The sequence below is a fragment of the Macrobrachium rosenbergii genome, chromosome 26 (assembly GCF_040412425.1).
Source record: "Macrobrachium rosenbergii isolate ZJJX-2024 chromosome 26, ASM4041242v1, whole genome shotgun sequence".
Lineage (NCBI taxonomy): Eukaryota > Metazoa > Arthropoda > Malacostraca > Decapoda > Palaemonidae > Macrobrachium > Macrobrachium rosenbergii.
In genome coordinates this window covers 46429797-46447296 of record NC_089766.1, presented here as the reverse complement: position 1 = coordinate 46447296, position 17500 = coordinate 46429797, and the positions used below count along the sequence as shown (strand labels likewise).

The window sequence follows — 17500 nt, the reverse complement described above, 5'->3', positions numbered from 1 at the left end:
TGAGTATGGATCTGAGTGGAAGCGTGCAATTGGAACTTCAGAAGTTCAGTGCATTACTACCCTAATACTATTCTTCTTGCATTTTGATACGTTTTTGTCTGTTTATCTATTTATTAATTTATTTTTTCTTTTTTTTAATAAGTGGGATCTCTTCTTTTTCGTATTTCTCTTTACCTCCTCTTACTTCTTCCTAATGAACACCTTAATATTCTTTGGAAGCTTGAATTCCAAGTCAGTGGCCCCTTTGGTGGGCTTGTTCCATATGAATAGGTTTCATCTTCTGAATAATAATAATAATAATAATCTTTGGAAGCTTGAATTTGAAGCCATAGCCCCCTTTGGTGGGATTGTTTGATATGAATAGGTTTCATCTTCTGAATAATAATAATAATAATAATAGTTCTAATAATAATAATAATAATAATAATAATAATAATAATAATAATAATAAATAATAATAATAATAATAATAATAATAGATGGGTGAAGCTGGACCATGACTCCCGAAATTTGGAGATGTTAAGCGTGTTGATTTGACAGAGCGACGGTTATTATTCGATATTCATGGGGGTTAAATTTTCTAAAATGTTATTTTTGGGATGTGAATTTAGCAATAGGTCCGAATTTTGGATATTCATGGAAGTTAAGTTTCCCAAAATGTTAATTTTGGGATATGAATTTGGCAATAGGTCCGAATTTTGGATATTGTTTGAGGTTAGATTTTCTAAAATGTTAATTTTGGGATGTGAATTTAGCAATAGGTCCGAATTTTGAGTATTGTTTGAGGTTACATTTTCTAAAATGTTAATTTTAGGATGTGAATTTAGCAATAGGTCCGAATTCTGGATATTCATGGAGGTTAAATTTTCTAAAATGTTAATTTTGGAATATGAATTTAGCAATAGGTCCGAATTTTGGATATTTATGGAGGTTCGAAAATGTTAATTTTAGGATATGAATTTAGCATCAGTTCGAATTTTGGATATTCATGGAGGTTAAATTTTCAAAAATATTAATTTTGGAATATGAATTTAGCAACAGGTCTGAATTTTGGATATTCATGGAGGTGTTAATTTTGGGATGCGAATTCAGCAATTGGTCCAAATTTTGGATATTAATGGCGGGGTGTTAAATTTTCCAAAATGTTAAATTTTGGAATACGAATTTAGCAACAGGTCTGAATTTTGGATATCATGGAGGTGTTAATTTTGGGATGCGAATTTAGCAATTGGTCCAAATTTTGGATATTAATGGCGACGTTAAATATTCTAAAATGTTAAATTTTGGAATACGAATCTAGCAACAGGTCAGATCAGAACCGATTTTCAGCCTTTGACAGTTGTGTGAAAATTCAGAAATTCGGCGTCTTTCCATTGGCATGCAAGCAGGCGGTCTTGGGCGTCTGCCCCCCACCCCCATCGGCCTCCCATCTCCGGGAAGCATTCCAGGTGACTTAAATGGCACCATCAATCGTCCTCAGCGTCCTTGGCCATCTTAGGGCACCATTCCGGGCAACACAGTGCCGATCCTCCTTCAGTCCCACAGGCGGGAAGGATATCAGTCTTCAGGAGAAAGAGGAAAGGATTAAAAAAAAAATAAAGAGAGATGCTTTGATCCTCTGGAAAGTGGTTTTATTTTTAGGTTTCTCTTTCGTTCTTTTTTTTTTTTTTTGTGAAAAATGACGTATATTTATTTTGAGGATATTTATTTTTATTTTTGTTATAAAACTTAATGACGTATATTTATCTTGAGGATTTTTATTTTTCATTTATTTTTTGTGTAACTTGAATGACGTATATTTATCTGTAGCATTTTTTTATTTCTTTTATAAAACTTAAATGACGTATATTTATCTTGAGGATTTTTTATTAATTTTTTTAATTTAAATAACGTATATTTATCTTAAGCATTTTTTTAGATTTTCTTATAAAACTTAAATGACGTATAATTATTTTGAGGATTTTTATTTTTTATTTTTTATGAAACTTCAATAACATATTTATCTTCAGGATTTTTTTTCTAATAAAACTTAAATGACGTATATTTATCTTGAGGATTTTAATTTTTTTATTTAACTTTTTTTTATAAAACTTAAATGACGTATATTTATCTTGAGGATTTTAATTTTTTAAATTTTTTATAGAATTTAAATGACGTATATTTATCTTGAGGATTTTAATTTTCTATTTATTTTTTATAGAACTTAAATGACGTATATTTATCTTGGGGAAATGTGTATACCCTTTTAAATGTTTATTTTTATCGTTATGATCCTTTTCCATTCGTACAATAAATATCCTTCCGTTTTGGGCTCCTTTAGGTATGTAGAATGAATATTGTATGTTCGTTTGCCTTATAAAGATTCTTTTTGTACATACATTCTATGTACGATAAATATCCTTCAGTTTTTCTACGTACGATAAATATCCTTCCTTTTTTTTGGCATGCATAAGAAACGCCCTTCAGTATGCGTTTATTTTGACTTTCGTGTTAACCTCCAATCCAATTTGGTTGCAATTAACTGGTGAACTCTCCGTTAATTGATAAGTGAAATTCATTAAACGGCATTTCTGACTATTTGTTATTAAGTGGGTAGGCCCTCCTGGATAATTGGGATTTGCGGCTTTTGTTAATTATCGTATCAATGTAATTAATGTTATTTTCAGTGGTAACTTCAATGGCGGGAAGAGAAATATACATATAGGTTACAGGTTTCAGCTGAGAGAGAGAGAGAGAGAGAGAGAGAGAGAGAGAGAGAGAGAGAGAGAGAGAGAGAGAGAGAGAGAGAGAAAGTACTACCAGAAGAGAAATATACATATAGGTTACAGGTTGCAGGTTTTGAGAGAGAGAGAGAGAGAGAGAGAGAGAGAGAGAGAGAGAGAGAGAGAGAGAGAGAGAGAGAGAAGAGAAATGTACGTATTATAGGTTACAGCTGCCAGAGAGAGAGAGAGAGAGAGAGAGAGTAAAAATCAATTTAGTGCGCCATGTATAAAGGACCATAATGTCGTTTCTAATGATTGATATTTTCCCCCACTTTGTCGGCTTCAAGTTCTGAATGCAGCCGAGATAATCGCGGACATTAAAACAGTGAACCAATTTGAGTGGCAAAGGACCAACGAATTTTCCTCTATGAACGCGGAATATCAATACAACTACTTTCGCACGAACAAAATTGATGCTTGTTAATATATAACGAGGCCACCAGTGACCCGTTGGGTCACTTAATGTTGAAAAATTTGGGGAGGGGATTGGGAGAGTCTACGGGCACCACCACCCTCGTTTAACTTCCGGTGTGCAAACAAACAAACAAACCTTTCAGAGTTTTAGTATTATATACAGATGAATATATATACTTTCTATTAAGGCCCATGACAGATTGAATAACCTGTAACTGCGTCCATTCTACAGATGTGTATTCTATAAAGTGGAAGTCGTGTGTGGTAAAAGCACCTTTGTCCATTAAAAAAAAAAAACATAATCTCCCAGAAGCGGATGGACGCTTATTTAAGCCTTTGAATTCACGTGTATATCTAGCTGTAATAGTGAATGCTTTGCAGACGTTTAACTTCAATGGCTTGTTATGTCGTTCCTGAGCGTCGTTTTGACCCGGTTTCGTTGCCTTTGTGTGATATTCTCGTTTTCCTTTGGTTTTGGGTTGTTTTGTGTACTTCGAGTTTATATGTCATCGCTTTTTTTCGAAACGAAAATGTGTGGTTTGTCATTTCTTGCTATTAGAGGTACATATTTAGGCTTGATGTGCCATGTATTGATGTATCTTACCCTTAGCTGTGTGTGTGTGTGTGTGTGTGTGTATTCATATACTAACATCTAATATATTATAAATAACGATTCAATGTATACTTCTGATAGATCATTCTTCATTCGCAAATCATCATCCAGATATTTTCAGAATTGAGGGAAAAATTTCGTACATATATGTTTGAGACTTGGACGCGCACCTCTCTCTCTCTCTCTCTCTCCTCTCTCTCTCTCTCTCTCTCTCTCTGGGGAAGCCTGAGCTGGCATTGTGGAGGCATTTCAAGGTGACACCCGGGAAACGCCAGGCATTCATCATAAACGCGTTTTATTTATGAGGTCGAGGTCACCTCTGTACAGAGGCATACATGTGGTTTCTCCCGACTCTGAGGAAATGCAATAATAATAAATAATAAGATTCTGCAGATGACATTTTAATAGAATGCACAAATAGAGAATAAGTATACATAGCAACACAGCCTCGGCCCCTCTCGCGTCTCTGCGTGACCCATTGCTGCTCATATTAGATCTGTGAGAACTGATGCAGGTCTTGAGCTTATATCCCATGGCCGTCTGGTGTTTGGTACCAATCGCCTCTCCAAAAGAATGATCCCCTGTATGAAAAGGAATACAGGTCTTTCGTTCAATAGTGTATATATATATTATATATACACATATATTTGAATACACACACACACATGCACGCAGCAGTGGCTTAAGTGGCCTACTGCTGAATCTGGGATGAGAGACTCTTGTCAGCCTACGTAGGCCCAGAGCTTCTTCATCTGTCGCACAGGTAACCTCATCTTGTACCTTTAAATATGCGTTTTAGAGCGTTTTATCTTGTGTGTGTGTGTGTGTCTGCATATATATATATATATATATATATTTCAGAAAATATGGCTGCTACAAGTTTTAAAGGACACATATATGCATTTCATAGCTTCAATGCTTTAAGATGTGATGAAAGAATTTATGGAGTCAGATGGAAGTAGGTCGAGAGACTCGAGGTAAAATCTTTGTGTTCAGCAAATGGTTTGATTCCTCAGCAATATTGCCAGTCAGGTGATCTTCCGAAGTGTTATGTATATTCGTGAGTACGTGCGTTAATTTGATCTAGATTGTGCCAAAATCTGCCCTAAAAGTGAGTTTGATCGTTCATTAACGTGATAGAACTGCAGTTGTCTAGACGTAGCTTTGGAGAGGATCCAGGCTTTAAATCGGCAGATAAGGTAGAGTTTGAAATCTCTGTTTTTATGGGAGAAAATTGAACTTGTGATTTTTTACCATGATTTTCTAATCATTATGAACTTTTGAACTGGTGTGGGAGATTTAATATGAATATTCATACCTTTTATATTATTGTTTTGTCATGTTACGTTTGCCATATCTTGGCTATGCATTTTACACTTTCCATTATTGTGTTTTGCATTTCATATATTTTTGGGAGTTTTCTATCATGTTTGATTCTTCCGACAGATGTCTGTGGACAGATGTCGGTGGACAGTGGACTGGTTCGAATAACATGTGGTAGACTGGTTTTGACATGACTAATTATTGATTTGGGGAGTATGTGAGTTTGGATATTTTCAGGCTATTAGCCATAGTGAGACTTCTTTAATCAGAAGTGTTTTGCAGTTCAGAGTTTAGTTATCTAACTCGATATTTCATTTATTATGCATTTTAATCTTTGCTTTGTTTTATTCATTTCTTGTTGGGTTATTTGAATAATAAACCTATTTTGTAGAAACTATTGCGTTTCTTTAAATGGTCCATTTAATTGATTTGGTGAGAATGAGTGCGATTCGGGTGGGTGAACTTCGGAAAACGATGAGAGAGAGAGAGAGAGGCGATACACAGAGAGAGAGAGAGAGGTGATACACGGTGAGAGAAAGAGAGAGAGAGAGAGAGAGAGAGAGAGAAAGAGAGAGAGAGAGAGAGAAAGAGGAGAAAAATAGATGTAAGTGTTGCCGTGAGCGAACGTTCATACGCCTCCGTTTCATGATTAAAGATCGTTGGAGCACGTTACGTACACCTTCAAAAGGGTGTTAATTCTGTCCTCGTTACAGAATATAAATGTTGGCAGCGGTGTCAGAATGAATTAAATGGTGGCAGCCGTGTCTGAATGAAATGGCGGCAGCGGGTGTCTTTTGATTTTAAATGGTGGCAGCATGATTTTAATGTCTTTAATGATGGCGAAAGAGGGAGATTGCTAATAGACTAATTGGTAACGTTGATGCCCAAGGCATAGGCGACTTCACCTAAGAGCTAAGGCGACGGGTCAGTGTTGAATGACTGAGTAAGTCGTGATTACGTGTGAAATGCGGGAACCTTTCCTCTTTTTTTCCGTTTCTATTCGAGTACTGGGAGTGGGGAGTTGTGAAATAGATCTGGATGATCTCTAGAGCAATTTTGGGGTTAACAAAATACCCAAATAAGTGTGAATAGTGGCGATTGTGAGTTAATTACGCAAAGTGATGATTCAACTAGAAACGCGCTGGGTGTCTTTTTTTGCTTCGCCGTCGAGTAGGTGACGTCACAGGCTGCACACAGCTCTGTTGAGAGATAGGTACTTCGTTTTCTGTTTCAAAATTGGTAAGTACCCCATTCTCGTAAGTTGCGCAGAACGCCGTTTTCTGTTCTTCTTTTAGAGGGGGTAACTTGTGCCTTTCTCTAGTGTTCTTTTTGGTTTCTTTTTTATGTTGTTACGCTCAGGGCGTGTGATTACTCACAAAATGCCGGACGATGCAGCAAGCACATCCCAATCAATTGTGGTGCATAAAGTGACGAACATTAGCGCGGGAATTACAAATTTTAAAGGGCTAGTTGACGGAAAGCTAACCCAAAATATAGAAACTTTCATTGAGTCAGTGAACAATTATCTGAATTCCAAGAAAATTACGAATGGCGCTGAAGCTTTAACAGAGGCTAAATCATTTCTGGATTTAGATAAAGGAGATATTGGGAAACGAGCACGCAGTTTCGGGTTCAGAAGGTGTAAAACTTGGAATGAACTGCAGAAATTTCTACGAGCTACTTATGGCGGAGTTCAACGTGAATGCGCAGTTCGAATTTGCGAGAGTTTCTCAAAATAAAGAAGGGCAATGATTCACTAGTCACATACAGTGCGAATTTATTTGATGCAGTAGTTGAGTTAAAGAAATCTATAACAGGTTCTCCATGGGTAACTGGAAATAATATCTCCTTAGATAATTTTGAAAGATTGTTACACTTTGCTTGCCTTTTAACGTCGGTCCCAGATGTAATTGTAGATAGTTTTGATAAGAGAATTGATCAGGATACAGACGAATCCTTTTTGTTTGCACAGATTAACAAAAATCTAGCAAAATGCCCGACACTGGACAGTAGTTTTGTACAGGGAGGTGCAAGATGTCAGCTGCGGTTTCCAAACCACAGAATAATGATAGTCGCTCGCATTCGGGAAATGATGCAACAGCGAAGACATGTGCACGAGTAGAATCGAAGAAAATTCCAGAGAGATCAGTCACAACGATACGTTGTTTTAATTGTGATAAAATAGGCCATAGTAAATCAAATTGCAGAGTGAGATATTGTTCAGTTTGCAAATCTTCAGATCATGGATGGAGATTTTGCCCAGCCACAAAGAGTAGAGATTATTCAGGAAGTCCCGGGAGGTTTTTCTAGATATGACAGGAGAATTCCACATGATGCAAGTTCTAGATACACAAAGGAACAGCAGAATTTTCACAAGATAAGTTCGAAAACAGACACAGGATAATGACTAATCAGGTCGTAGAGTCACTAGAACCTAGGCCGATTGTACGTGGATTCTCTAATGGCAATGAAATTTCTATTTTCATTGATTCTGGTAGCTCAGTTAACTTAGTAAATGCTGACCTTTTTCACTCGAGGTTTCCAGAGTGCAAATTAGTCCCTTCTAGTGAGACAGTGTGTGATGTACAAGCGAGGAAACTGAATATTTTAGGTTCGTCATTTCTTACGCTTTGTATCGGTGGAAAGACAATAGTAGAATCATTTTTGGTCATAGAAGGATTAGCCTTAGGTGAAATGGTTTTGCTAGGACACCCTTCTTGTATGCGACATAACATCAACATTCTTACGGGAGTTCAGGGGATTACAATAGGTGAGTCAGGTTGTTTTGTTCCATATATACACAGGAAAAAAACTTGTGAGAAACTTAAGACACAGTCTGAGACATGTGTAACACATTCATTAGAGAGTGAAGATATTCCGCAAAGATCTTTCAAAGGATTTTTGTTGGAAGATGTTGAATTGCAACCGCGAGTTCCTACATTGGTTAAAGTGTCGCTGAAAGAGAAAAAGTTTCCTTCTCAAGTGTGCGTTGTTGAGGGAACCGAGAAATTCAAAGACGTTGTGAGTACGGTGTCAGTGAATGAAATTTCAGTCGCAGGCGTGACTTCAGTAGAATTAGTTAGCTATCAAGACTCAGTGAAAAAATATCACAAGGGTACTTATGTAATTGATTTTGAAGAGTTTAATGAAGAGCATAAATTAGTGAGTTTTTGTGGAGACGGGAATATGTTTCCTAACGAGGAGCAACAGTTCCGAAGTCAGGTTCTACATGAACACTTGGCTAAAGTTGATTATCCTGAATATTCAGATAAAGTAGAGAAAGTGTTGAAAGAATATCTAGATATCATTGCTTTGAAGGAGATAAATTAGGAGTTACAGATGTTTTAGAACATTCAATCCGCCTAGAAAAGGGTACAAATCCCATATATATTCCAGCATATCAAATTCCTTTTAAGATCAGAGAAGAAGTAGAAAAAGAAGTTCAGAAGTGGGAGTCGGAAGGCATTATCAGACCGTCCAATTCTCCGTTTAATTTTCCTTTGCTTGCAGTTCCTAAGAAAGACGGTAGTATCAGAGTTTGTGTAGATTTTCGTAAATTGAATGAAAAACATGCCCAGATAGATATCCTGTAGCTTGTTTGCCTGATTTGTTTGTTGAGATCGGTGGCAAGAATATATATTCATCTATAGATCTTATGCAAGGGTTTTACAAGTTCCCCTTTGTGAGAGTAGCCGTAAATATACAGCATTTTCGGTACCAAAGGGACATTACGAGTTTAATAGGATGCCTTTTGGATTACAAGGGTCCCCAATAACATTTACTAGACTGGTTAACACAGTACTTCATGGCTTGTTAGGAAAGTCGGTGTTTGTGTACATGGATGACATTCTCATATGCACAGATACAATTGAAGAACATCTAAAGGTGTTAAAAGAAGTCCTCAAGCGATTACGGTTCGCTGGGTTAAAGGTCAAATTGGCCAAATGTGAGTTTCTGAAGAGAAAATTGTCTATTTAGGACATGTTATCTCTAAAGAGGGAGTTAGAGTGAATGATGAGAAAGTTAAAGCCATTGTGAATTTTCCAGTTCCCAAAACCAGGAAACAGATTCGTTCGTTCCTAGGTATGTCGGGTTTCTTTCGCCGTTTTGTGCGGAATTTTTCTACAATAGCGTCGCCATTGACAGATTTGTTACGAGAAGACGTTAAGTTTGTTTGGGGTGATAGTCAACAATTAGCTTTTGAGAAGCTTAAGAACGCTTTGGTGAACCCACCAGTTTTGAAGTTCCAGATTTTAGTCAACCGTTCACCTTAGTGACTGACGCGAGTCAGGAAGGTATAGGTGCGTGTTTGATGCAGAAATTTGAGGGGAAATTACACCCAATTGCTTTTATAGCAGAAAGTTCAAAACACGTGGTAGTAACGAAAGGCTGATGTCAGTTGTGGACAAGGAGGCTTTCGCAGTCGTCTCTAGCCTTGTTCATTTTAAGATGTTGTTGTTGGGAAATAAAGTTGAGATTTTTACAGATCATCAACCGTTGTTAGAGCTTTTAATAAGCCAAATTTGTCGCCCAAGAGAGCACGTTGGTTCCTAACATTGAGAGATTTTGATGCAAACCTCAAATACATTGAAGGTAAGCATAATGTAGTTGCAGATGCATTGAGCAGATATTTTCCGGTCGAGGATGAGGAAATACACACCGAATCCTGTGTGGGTGAAGAGAGTAAATATTTGGTGTCTAATGTCTCTGATATTAGTAGTTCTGAGAGATCGCATGTAGAGGACATACACGTTCCTACAGTGCATACTTCGGGGAGAAATAGTGAGTCAGCAGTCTCGGGAGAGATTGTTATTCGTGATAGTGAGAGTAACGCAGTGTGTTATATTACGGGTGAAAATGTCACTTGGGACATAGGCTTGCTGGAACAAAAGCAAGATGAAGATAAATTGTTGTCAGATGCTAAGGCATTTCTTAAGGGAGTTTCACCGAAGAAAGGGTATAAGTTGCCTTTTTCTGGTCTAGAGTTGGAGAATAATTTATTGGTGAGAAAAGTTAAGTATAACTTGCGAAGTACTCGAAGCATGGGTGAGATTACACAAATCATCGTGCCAGAGAGTCTAGTACCACAAGTTCTAGACATTGTACATTGTAAATTTGGTTCTCCTCATTTGGGTGTAGACAAGACGTATGAAAACGTCAGGTCAAAGTTCTTTTGGAAAAATATGTTTTCCGCAGTAGAAGCCTTTGTGAAGAAGTGCGCTATTTGCAATGCGAATAAGCCAGCGACGACAGTGTCGTGTCGTTTGGGTTCATATCCCATACCACATAGGCCGTTTCAGAGAGTGCATATGGATATTCTGGGTAACTTCTCAGAGTCCGCTTATGGTTATAGACATTTATTAGTAGTTGTTGATGAGTTGACTCGCTTTGTCGAGATTTTCCCACTGAAATACAAATCAGCTGAGGAAGTTGCTATAGCGTTTTTTAAGGGGATAATTTGTCGATATGGTGTTCCAGAATGTCTGATCACAGACAATGGTAGGGAGTTTATTAATAAGACTTTAGACGGTCTTGCTAATTTGTTGGGGATAAAGAAAGTATCTATAATCCCGTATAGACCTGAAGCAAATGGGTTGTGTGAGAGGGCGAATCGGAAAGTAATCGAAGCTTTGCGCATGACGGTGGGAGGTTCCGATACACATTGGGACAGATCTTTGGATGAAGTGCGATATAGTATCAATACTATGATGAATGACACAATTAAGATATCTCCAGCAGAAGCTTTGTATGGATACAAGTTGAAAGGACCTTTGATTTGTTACCAGAGTGTGTTCAGGTGATGTTACGGTCACTTCATTGATAAATACAGCGAGAGAAAGATTTGCACGTATCAGTAAAGAACTTGAACTTAGTTCGCGTGCAATGGTAGAGAAAAGTAACGCGAAATCGAGGGGAGTAGCTTTTTCGATGGGTGATAGAGTGTTTGTTAAAGTGAATGTTCGGAATGATCTGAATTATAAGTTAAGTCCGAAGTTCCACGGACCTTTGAGATTGTAGAGATCAAAAGAGGGAATAGATTTGTAGTTAAAGATGTAAATACTGGAGTGACGAAATTGACCCATATTTCGAAGTTAAAGAAAGTTGGGATGTAATGGAACGTTTGTATATAGTTAGAGGGATAGATGGGTTAATATTTGTATATATATGATATTTTTTAAATTTTTTTTGTCTCTTGTTCATTTTAGATGTTGAAGTTCTTAATCATTTGTTTTCGAATGATTTTAGGAATTGAGACATGGGCTGATTTCATACGAGATTTGACCCGTGTGTGAGTGTGTTAGTGTGTTATTGTGTTATGATGTGTTTCATCATCTGACGCAATATGTGTGTTGTTTAGGATTTTTTTTTGGGAGATACTTGGTATATCGGACCGAACAAGTCTGATTTTTTTTTTCGAGTTGGGAGATCGTATTTGAGTGTTTGGATTTTTTTTTCCAGTTTCCTTTTTTTAAAATTAAGGGAGCTGTATTGTGAGTAATTGTAATTGTTATGATCATGGGAGCGATTGCCATTACGTCAATTGCTATTTTGTTGAGAGTTAGTCAGGTGTTGCGAAATATTTGCTAACCAGAGTAGAACTTTCATATCTTTTACGAGATATGATACCTTTTAGTGTTCGGATAAGATTCTCGAGTATTTTTTTTCTGTTTGGATAGAATTTTTTTTTATGGGTGAGTTCCGTAGAGTTATTGTGCTTAATAGTGGTGAGTTGACTGTGATTATTCTGAGATACAAACTTGGAATTAGTTCACATTGAGAGTGTTTTGCTTTTGCATTAGTAGTTTTGTTTGGTTCAGTAACATGAAACCTTTTTGTTATTAGACCTTTTTCGAGTGCTTTTGGGAGACTCAGTAGTGACATGGGATAGAGTAGAGACCATGTTCATTTTGGGAGATCAATGTCAAGGTTCGGGAGTTGATTGTAAGACGAGTTGTGCTTTAGTTAGAGAGAAGTGTGTGTGACAGTAGTGTTTTCCAGTTGCGAGTTGTGTCTGTGGGTGGTTGTGAATTATCATTAGTTCATAGACAGACTCCGACAGAATGTGACTTTAGACAGTTCCTGCGAGATTACCACATTGAGTCCACCAGTACTCTTCCTGCTGTGTTTTTTGCAAGGAGTATGCAGTTACAATGATGTGCCAGAGCAACAAGTCGACGACATTCGTTCATCGAGGGTCCGAGCAGTTCGATTCATCCTGCAGAATCATGTCTACGGAATTTCTCGTACTTAGCCGTGCTGTATTCAACAGTTCGAGAAGATAATTATGCGTCATACGCGATAACGAACATTTGGTAGTGGAGGTACCTACAACCAAGGTGCCAATGACGGTTCCACCGTTGGAAGACATTGACGATTCCGTGATGTTCCAGTATCAGAATATATTATGCCGACAATTTTAATTGTCTTAATAGCTATTTTACTGATAATTCTTGTTGTGGGAGTAGTAAAGCTTATTCGTGTTTGTAAGATTACATGTAAAGGCTCTAAGAACTCAACCCCAGTGACTTTGGAAGTGCGTCATGAGAGCAGTCCTTAAAGCTGCAGTGCAGTAGACATTGCTAATTGAGCATAGCTCTATCTGTTATGTTTTATACATATGCTTTTGTTTTGGTTTGCCGTTAAGGAGAGCGAGACGCTCTTATGTGGTGGCCGAGCTCTATTTCAGAAAATATGGCTGCTACAAGTTTTAAAGGACACATATATGCATTTCATAGCTTCAATGCTTTAAGATGTGATGAAAGAATTTATGGAGTCAGATGGAAGTAGGTCGAGAGACTCGAGGTAAAATCTTTGTGTTCAGCAAATGGTTTGATTCCTCAGCAATATTGCCGGTCAGGTGATCTTCCGAAGTGTTATGTATATTCGTGAGTACGTGCGTTAATTTGATCTAGATTGTGCCAAAATCTGCCCTAAAAGTGAGTTTGATCGTTCATTAACGTGATAGAACTGCAGTTGTCTAGACGTAGCTTTGGAGAGGATCCAGGCTTTAAATCGGCAGATAAGGTAGACTTTGAAATCTCTGTTTTTATGGGAGAAAATTGAACTTGTGATTTTTACCATGATTTTCTAATCATTATGAACTTTTGAACTGGTGTGGAGATTTAATATGAATATTCATACCTCTTTTATATTATTGTTTTGTCATGTTACGTTTGCCATATCTTGGCTATGCATTTTACACTTTCCATTATTGTGTTTTGCATTTCATATATTTTTGGGAGTTTTCTATCATGTTTGATTCTTCCGACAGATGTCTGTGGACAGATGTCGGTGGACAGTGTGGACTGGTTCGAATAACATGTGGTAGACTGGTTTTGACATGACTAATTATTGATTTGGGGAGTATGTGTGAGTTTGGATGTTTTCAGGCTATTAGCCATAGTGAGACTTCTTTAATCAGAAGTGTTTTGCAGTTCAGAGTTTAGTTATCTAACTCGATATTTCATTTATTATGCATTTTAATCTTTGCTTTGTTTTATTCATTTCTTGTTGGGTTATTTGAATAATAAACCTATTTTTGTAGAAACTATTGCGTTTCTTTAAATGGTCCATTTAGTTGATTTGGTGAGAATGAGTGCGATTCGGGTGGGTGAACTTCGGAAAACGATGAGAGAGAGAGAGAGAGGCGATACATGATGAGAGAGAGAGAGAGAGGTGATACACGGTGAGAGAGAGAGAGAGAGAGAGAGAGAGAGAGAGAAGAAGATAGATGTAAGTGTTGCCGTGAGCGAACGTTCATACGCCTCCGTTTCATGATTAAAGATCGTTGGAGCACGTTACGTACACCTTCAAAAGGGTGTTAATTCTGTCCTCGTTACATATATATATATATATATATATATATATATATATATATATATATATATATATATATATATATATATATATATATATATATATATATATATATATATATATATATATATATATATTATTGGGAAGACGAACCCTATTCATGTGGAACAAGCCCACCAAAGGGGCCACTGACTTGAAATTCAAGCTTCCAAAGAATGTGGAGCTCATTAGGAAGTAAGAGGAGGTAAAGGGAAATACAGAAAGAAGAGATCCCACTTATTATAAAGAAAGAATCAATTAATAACTAGATAAAAACGTATTAAAATGCAAGGAGAATAGCATTAGGGTAGTCAGGAGTATACTGTGTTGCAAGCTCTGGTTGTCTTTTGTGTGATAAGATCTTGTGCAGAGTATCACAGGCTTATTTGTGTTACTGTTGCTTTGGTCTTTTATACTTTTCTGTAAAAGACAACTGCTGTGCCGGCTTTGTCTGTCCGTCCGCACTTTTTCTGTCCGCCCTCAGATCTTGAAGACTGCTGAGGCTAGAGGGCTGCAAATTGGTATGTTGATCATCCACCCTCCAGTCATCAAACGTACCAAAGTGCAGCCTTCTTGTCTCAGTAGTTTTGATTGTATTTAAGGTTAAAGTTAGCCATTGTCGTGCGTCTGGCACCGCTATAGGTGCCAAGAACACATGGCACCACCGGGCTGTGGGTGAAAGTTTCATAGGTCGCGGCTAGAGTTTCGATGGCCGCAGCTGAGATCTTCCAGGGCCGTGGCTGAGAGTTTCATGAGCCTTGGCTAAAAGTTTCATGGGCCTTGGCTAAAAGTTTCATGGGCCGCTTCTGAGGGTTTCAAGGGCCGCTGCTCGAGTGTTTCATGGGCCGCGGCTTGAGCGTTTTACATACAGCATTATACGCTGTACAGAAAACTCGATTGCGCCGAAGAAACCTCGGCGCATGTTTTACTTGTTTCAGCAGTATTGCAGACTATTTTTTTTTTGTCCGTGCCTGGGATTAAGGCATATCATATTATTGAAAGAATTCTTTAACACATATTGCGAACTACCTGATATTATATATATATATATATATATATATATATATATATATATATATATATATATATATATATATATATATATATATATATATATATATATATAAATGTACACATATATATATACAGTATATATAATGTATGTATGTGTGTGTATGTGTATTTACCAGGGACCAAATAACTTTCCAAAATTCTCATTTTTTTGTGACGCTTACTGAACATTTGCGTTTCGTGCGTCCATTTTGACATCAGGCAAACGCCATTTCTCCCGTTTAAGAGACCCAACTGTCAGTTTCCTTTGTGTGCGGAAGTGCATGTTAACTGCTCCACAACAACAGTTCCAGAGGTCTTTTATTCCTCCTCACACCGTTGGAGGACTGTGGAACGGCCTCCCTTCTGAGGATGTCGTGTGGTTGGAACTTCTTCTTCTTCTTCAGAAGTTCAAGTAAAGATGAAATGCATTACTACCCTAATACTATTCTACTTGCATTTTAATACTTTTTTTTATATATTTATCTATTTATTGATTTATTTTTCTTTTTTAATAGGTGGGATCTCTTCTTTGTGTATTTCCCTTTACTTCCTCTTACTTCTTCTTAATGAACACCTTAATATTCTTTGGAAGCTTCAGAATTTCAAGTCAGTGGCCCCTTTGGTGGGCTTGTTCCAAATGAATAGGGTTCTTCATCTTCTGAATAATAATAATAATAATAATTTATTATTATTATTATTATTATTATTATTATTATTATTATTATTATTATTATTATTATTCAGAAGATGAAGAACCCTATTCAGATGGAACAACCCCACAAAAGGGTCCATTGACTCGAAATTTAAGCTAGCAAAGAATGTTATAATAATAATAATAATAATAATAATAATAATAATAATAATAATAATATTTAGAAAGCCCTAATCGAGTAAATGAAATATGTCTGTGGCGGCCATGGTAATAGAGAGAAGGGAATCGGAATGGAATTGTCGTCTGGAATACTGGAATGGGGGATTCTCGGGCTCCCTCATTCCAAGTTTTCATTCGTCTCCCGTCCCGCTTCGCGAGCTCATTTCTCTCGCGTTCTCACTTCCCTTTCTCCTTCGTTCCACTGACTTCAAGTGCGCGTTCTTCTCTTCTTCCTTAATTCCTTTCTGTTTTCTTATATCTTCTATGTCCTTCGTTCTCTTCGCCTCCTTCTACCCCATTCTCCTTTTGACTTCCTCGTGCCCTCTCCTCGAACTGAGACTCCGCTTTACGTGCCAGTGTGGAAACTTTATTCTTTTCTTGTGCCTTACCCTGCTTCTTTCACACATCCTCCTCTTATCTCCTCCTCGTCTTCCTCGTCTTCCATCTGCTCCTCCTCCTCCTCCTACTTCTCGTCTTCCTCCTCCTCCTCCTCCTCCTCCTCGTCTTCCATCTGCTCCTCCTCCTCCTCCTACTTCTCGTCTTCCTCCTCCTCCTCCTCCTCGTCTTCCATCTGCTCCTCCTCCTCCTCCTACTTCTCGTCTTCCTCCTCCTCCCCCTCCTCGTCTTCCATCTGCTCCTCTTCCTCCTCCTACTTCTCGTCTTCCTCCTCCTCCTCCTCCTCCTCCTCCTCCTCCTCGTCTTCCATCTGCTCCTCCTCCTCCTCCTACTTCTCGTCTTCCTCCTTCTCCTCTTCCTCCTCCTCTTATCTCCTCCTCTTCCTCTTCCTCCTCTTATCTCCTCCTCCTCCTCTTCCTCTTCCTCTTACCGCCTCCTCCTCCTCTTCTTATCTTCTCCTCCTCCTCCTCTTATCTCCTCCTCCTCTTATCTCCTCCTCCTCCTCCTCCTCTTATCTCCTCCTCTCTCTCTCTCTCTCTCTCTCTCTCCTCCTCCTCTCTCTCTCTCTCTCTCTTTGTCTTTTGTATGGTTTCCCCCCTCCTCTCTCTCTCTCTCTCTCTCTCTCTCTCTCTCTCTCTCTATCTCTCTGTATGTTTATCTCCCCTCAATCTCTCTCTCTCTCTCTCTCTCTCTCTCTCTCTGTATGTCTATCTCCCCTCAATCTCTCTCTCTCTCTCTCTCTCTCTCTCTCTCTCTCTCTCTCTCTCTCAGGGCGGAGCCACAATTCGGGCGGAGACCTGGCTGCAACTTCCAGGTCAAAGGAGGAAGAGAGATGCTTGATTGCCCTGCGAGGTAATTAACACCCATGCCGATGTAATAGCTTGGAATGGCATGGGCGCCGCCCACCCACCCACACCCCCCACCCTCCTAACACATTCTGGATTTGCTCCTTCGTATGATGACGAGGCCTCTTGGCCCACCCGCGCGCCCGCACGCCCGCTTTCACGCTGTGCTTATTCCTTGTTTAATAGTTTCGTTTCATTTGGCTTGTTTTTTTTCATTCTGTAAATTATTTAGATTTTGTGGTTTTTCTTTTCGTTCTCTTTTCGTGTTTTTTTTTTTTTTGAGGGATATGACATTTATCCACGCACGCGCGTGTTTGTATATGTGTGTATATGCATACGCACACACATACACACATATATATATATA

The 17500-nt window shown here is 38.1% G+C and overlaps 1 protein-coding gene across 2 annotated transcripts in view; it reads left to right on the top strand.

The window, feature by feature from the left end:
* The window catches only part of LOC136853155 (protein SSUH2 homolog), a 792844-nt gene that overhangs the window by 366748 nt on the left and 408596 nt on the right, over window positions 1-17500 (top strand). The window lies entirely within an intron of this gene.